Source organism: Tripterygium wilfordii, chromosome 4, assembly GCF_013401445.1.
Source record: "Tripterygium wilfordii isolate XIE 37 chromosome 4, ASM1340144v1, whole genome shotgun sequence".
NCBI classification, from domain to species: domain Eukaryota; kingdom Viridiplantae; phylum Streptophyta; class Magnoliopsida; order Celastrales; family Celastraceae; genus Tripterygium; species Tripterygium wilfordii.
In genome coordinates, this window is record NC_052235.1 from 9398745 (window position 1) to 9404744 (window position 6000).

The following is a 6000-nucleotide window of genomic DNA, read 5'->3' on the forward strand; positions in this document are numbered from 1 at the left end:
CAAAGATGATCCCCTCTCATAACTCTCCCTCTCTTAACCCTAATTAACTCTTATTTTTTCAATCCAAGTAAATTATTAAGGTGATTAAATATGACATTTTCGCATGAAAACTTTAGGATGTACAAATTATGGATTCGAAACTCACCTCTACTACTCTATAAAGAAAATTTAACTTGAATTGTATAGTACTGCATATAGTCTACTGAAAAGAGTTTACCAAGTAAAAAATGTGAAATTGTTAGTTTCTCATAAAAACAAAAGAGGTGACATGGAGAAACACCCTATATATATAAAATCATGTATATATATATATGTGTGGTGTATGTCATCCCATTCATGATAATTTTGCAATTTCCCATGGATGTTTGTTGATTCCCATCATATCATGTGCCGCAACCACTTTTCCTGGCCGGAAACTTCAAATTGAGAATTGCTTGAACAAACCTCTCATCAAATCCATTAAGGTCCTTCATTTTTTTCTTTTTTTTTTCAAGTCCATTGTTTATTTATTAACTTGCTGAATATTTTATAGACTACTTTGTTGTTAGATATACGTGTCCTTAACTTAAAAATAACGTCCAGAGGAGATATAATTGATTGCGTCAATATATATGATCAACCTACTTTTGATCACCCTTTACTAGAAAATCATAAAATTCAGTTTATCAATTCACCTCTTTTTCCATATTTTTTTTTTCTTTGTCGACGTTAATTATATGTTATGATTTACTCTTTTATTATATTTTATAATGATGTGATACTTATCATTTATCCTCCCCTTAAAACAGATCTTGGCCGTCCTCAAGGCAAAGTATTCTATGATAAAGGAAAGGAAGGATACTTGCGGCTAAATTCATGATAATCTTCCCAAGTAGCCTCTTCTGCATGTACCATGTCCATTCAATAGCCTTGGGACTTTGTTGAACCAACCCAAAATCTGACACTGTAGGCAGGCTAACACTAGGAGTCACATTTGGTCCAAGATACTGTTTAAGACAACTAACATGAAAGATGCGATGGATGTTAGAATCATCTGATAATCTCAATTCATGTAGGCCACTGAAACAACCCTTGCTAGAACTTCATATGGTTCATAGAACTTTGGGTGTAGCTTACTGAAAGAATAGGGAACCAGAGAAGGTAGCTGGTGTGGTGTGAGTTTCAAATAAACCAAATCACCCACTTTTAAATCTCTCTCAGTTCCCCTTTTGTTAGCCTGATACCGCATTATCTCTTGAGCTAGTAGTAAATTCTGCCTGCGTAGTTCCAGTTGTTTGTCTCTTTCTAACAAAGATTTCTCCAAGAAATCTAGTTTAGTTGTTCCTAATTCATCTGCAAGCACAAGAGGAGGAGGATAACCATAAACTAGCTTGAAGGGAGATGACTTGGCTGCTGTGTGAAAGGTTGTATTATAGCTCCATTCAGTACAAGGAAACCACCGTATCCACTGTCTAGGTTGCAAACTTGTAAAACAACTTCAGTAAGTTTCCGAACACCTATTGACCAACTCAGTTTGTCCATCACTTTGAGGATTATTGAGCTACAATTTTGTTGATAATTCTCCTGTGTCTTTGAGCTACTTGACTCTAGAGTTACTCGAGGACGAGCAAAGATTAAGTGTGGGAGTGTTTGATATGCCAATTATATTCATATAATTGTGCATCATTTTACATGAAATCTTGCATTGTTTTAGAGTTGTCTTGGGTTAATTCTGCCTAAAGAGTGTTTAATTTTGTAATTCAGGTGTAAGGGCAATCATGGAAGAAAATGAGCAAATTGGGGAGAAAGAACCAGGAAGAAGGGACACTGAAGAAATCCGATCGATGGGAAGAAGGCCCGATCGATCGGACCCTGCTGAATCAGAAATAAGTCAGAGAAAAAATCCGATCGATCGGGAATTCTTCCGATCGATCGGCCAGAGTAACCTCGCGAATTTTGGGGCCTTTAATTGTCCGAAATTAACCTAAAGTCAAAAAAAGACCAACTCAAAACGACAGAGAAGTGTGAGATAAACGACTCTGGGGTTAATTGGGAGTATAAAAACATAAAATCTGTAGGTTTTGGGGGGTTGGAACTTTGGAGAATTCTCTCAAGCTTGGACGGCAGCCCTTGGAAGCTCAAGCTCGAAATTCAGGGGTTTCATCTAAATTCTTCTCATTTCTTGTATTAAATGACTGCTAGTATGGATTTCAAGTTGTATTTCGTGATTATGAGGAACTAATCCTCTAACTAGGGGTCCTAATGGAACCCCTCCTTGAATGTTGAATGAACTTGATTGTTAGTCTTTAATCTCTCTTATTGTTGTTGATTTTCTATGGATACACTTATTGCTTTCAAATGCTTGATCACCATTTGAATGATTTTTAGCTTGGGTTGAGACCGGAAGGATAGGCCTAAGGTTGCAAGAATCCATAGAAAACATAAGTTGAATGAACCATAGAAATATAGGTTTATGACTTATGCAATTGTTAAGTGATTTCCATTGATCTTAATGGGTTTACAACGTACTAATCCGAGTGTTAGGAATAACCCGGATTTATGTTGAAAACACATTCGATGTATCTAGGAATAGAACATTGAATAGAGTGGGAAATTGATTGTCAACAACTAATTTGATAATTGAGAGTTAAAGAATCAATGGAGTTCAATTGGATGAGAGGTGGTGAAATTAGTAACCCTAGTGCTTAATCTTCTTGGAAATTAAACTGTTATTTGTGGTTGGTTAATTGTTAAAATTGTTACTTACTTAGTCATCTTTTAAGTACTTGTTAGCATTACATAAACTATAATCAACAATTCGCATTGCCAATTAGTGTAATAGTTGTTTGAATTGACTTTGAATTTGAATTTGCCAAAATATCCTCGTGGGAACGATAATTTACTCATCTTTATATTACTTGTGCGATTTGTCCGCTTGCGAATAATTTCACAACAAGTTTTTGGCGCCGTTGCCGGGGATTGAGGCAAAATTTTCATTTTTGTGTCAATTTAAGTAATTTTTGTGCTAATTTGGTTTTTAATTTTCTGCAGAGAAATTCTTTCTCTTGTATGAGCTTAGGAAGACGTGCTCTTCGCTCGAGTGTGATTGGGTTGGATCCGGAGATTGAGAGAACGTTTCGTAGGCGTATACGGGAGCAATATAATAATCAAGTTGAAGGCATGGGAGACAATTTAGAAGGAAGGAATGGTGTGGGAGCCAATGGTGGAAACGGAGTCAATGAGGCGGATGGACCTCAAAGACAAATTGATCCTCGTTCTTTGGAGGAATGTGCTCGACCAACTTGGGATACCACTCCCTCTAGTATCTGGTATCCACCTATCAACTCCACTCACTTTGAGATCAAACCGGCTATTATCACCATGATCTCCAATTCCGTCGTGTTCCATGGTTTTCCTCATGAAGAGCCAAATGTGCATATGGCTTCATTCTTGCATATTTGTGCTACATTTGATATTCAAGGTGTTTCTCGTGATGCAATTCTTTTGAGATTATTCCCATTTTCATTGAGGGATAAAGCTAAGGCATGGTTGATGTCCCTTCCCCCCAATTCCATTACTACATGGGATGAGCTTTCGGAGCAATTCTTATCAAAATTTTTCCCTCCAGCGAAAGCGGTTCAAATCCGGAATGATATCATGACCTTTTCCCAATTTGATCTTGAATCTTTCCATGAAGCTTGGGAGAGGTTCAAAGCTATCTTGAGGAGTTGTCCTAATCATGGACTTGCGGAGTAGATTGTTTATCAAGCTTTTTATTCTGGATTAAGCATGTCAACGAGGCAAATATTAGATGCAGCTGCAGGTGGTTCTTTTATGACTAAATCTCAGGACGAGGCTCGAGATTTGCTGGAGAAAGTTGCCAGGACAAATACTTCTTGGCCTACGGAGAGGCTACCACAAAGGCAAGGAAATTTGAGAGATGCTGATGTGATGACCGCTTTGGCCACTATGGCTAAAAAGATTGATGCTTTAGCAGTGAATTCACGCCAAGGAGTTCATGCAGTTCAAGGAATGCCATTTGTATCTTGTGAGTATTGTGGTGCTAACCATAAAACCGGAGAATGCTTGATTACTAATGCATCTTCTTCTCAAAGTGAGCAAGCTAATGCTATTGGAGGTGGATATTACAATCGGCCAAGAAATGATCCATACTCAAATTTCTATAATCCGGGGTTTCGGAATCATCCAAACTTCTCTTGGAGCAACAATCAAAATGTGCAAAACCCTCCCCCTCAACAAATTCAGCCACAAGAGAAAAAGAGGGACATTGATGAAATGTTTGCAAAAATGGCCGGAAGTATGGAGGCATTAGCCAACAACACCAACAATTTCATTAGCAAAACTGATTCTGCACTACAAACTCAAGCATCACTGATTCAGAATCAAGGGGCATCCATTAGAAATCTTGAGATACAAGTGGGGCAACTAGCTAATGCTCTATCATCAAGAGAAAAAGGGGGACTCCCTAGCCAAACGGAAGTGAATCCGAAAGGTAAAGATCATTGTTACGCTATTACCTTACGGAATGGGAATCTAGTGAAAACTGCTGCTGATCTAGATGCTGAAAAAGCGGAAAAATTGAAAGATGCAGAATTGCAGAAAAATGCAGTTGAGGAAGAACAGAGTTCAAATCCGATCGATCGGACCTCGTACCCGATCGATCGGAGCTCTATTCGAGCTGATGTTGAAAATGAGACAGGACACAATTCCGATCGATCGGCCACAATTCCGATCGATCGGACCACTGCAGACCAAAATGAAAGTGTTGAAAAAATGCAGAAAAGCAAGGATGTGCAATCCCGGTATGCAGTCGAATTGGATTGGCCCGATAGTTCATTGCCAGCACCTCCAGTTAAAGCATATGTACCTCCAATTCCCTTCCCACAAAGGTTGAAAAACACCAAGAAGGATTCTCAATTCTCAAAATTCCTTGATGTGTTCAAGAAATTACAGATAAACATACCTTTTGCAGAGGCTTTGGAGCAGATGCCCAGCTATGCCAAGTTTATGAAGGAGATTCTTTCTAAGAGGCGGAGGTTGAGGGATTATGAGAGTGTCCAGTTGACGGAGGAGTGTAGTGCAATAGTGCAGCAAAAGCTTCCAATTAAGAAGAAAGATCCAGGAAGTTTCACCATTCCTTGCACTATTGGCAGTACAGTGATTGAAAGGGCACTATGTGATTTGGGAGCTAGTATCAATTTAATGCCACTATCGATAGCCAAGCTCATTGGCTTGCATGAAATCAGCCCCACTACAATGTCTCTTATCATGGCGGATCGATCTATTAAACATCCTCGTGGTATCATTGAGGATGTTCTTGTCAAAGTAGATAAATTGGTTTTTCCGGTGGATTTTGTAATTCTTGATATAGAGGAGGATTCTAATACTCCAATTATTTTGGGGAGACCTTTCTTGCGTACAGGGAGGACTCTTATTGATGTGGAAAAAGGTACTTTGGTATTGAGAATTGTGGATGAAGAAGTCACGTTCAAAGTGTTTGACACCACCAAGTACCCGGAAGACGAGGAATCTTGTCTTTGCATAGACTCGGTGGATCATATCTTGGCTCACACCTATTCCATAAATTCTTGCCAGGACCCTCTTGAGTCTTGTTTGGTGAATAGAGATGCTCTCGAATATGGCGATCATGAAATGGTGGAGTTTATGAATTGGTTAGAATCGATGCAAGAGGCTAAACCAAGAAGATTCCAGAGATTTGAACCGCTTGGTGTCTTGCCTTCAAGACCACAACCAAGTATTGTAGAAGCTCCAACACTCACTTTGAAACCTCTTCCGTCTCATCTTCGGTATGCTTACTTGGGAAATTCTACTACCTTGCCGGTTATTATCTCTTCGAATTTGAATACGGAAGAAGAGGACAAACTTTTAAGAGTATTGAGGGAGCACAAAATGGCTTTGGGGTGGACAATAGCAGATATTCGGGGAATCAGCCCCACTATGTGTATGCATCGCATTCTAATGGAGGAGGATTACAAGTCT

General features: G+C 38.9%; 1 non-coding gene across 1 annotated transcript; it reads right to left on the minus strand.

The window, feature by feature from the left end:
• Positions 1–3620: 3620 nt before the first annotated feature.
• Positions 3621–3725, minus strand: LOC119998035. The gene has a single exon (XR_005468161.1). It is a non-coding gene; the product is annotated as a small nucleolar RNA R71 (small nucleolar RNA).
• Between the last annotated feature and the right edge of the window lie 2275 nt (positions 3726–6000).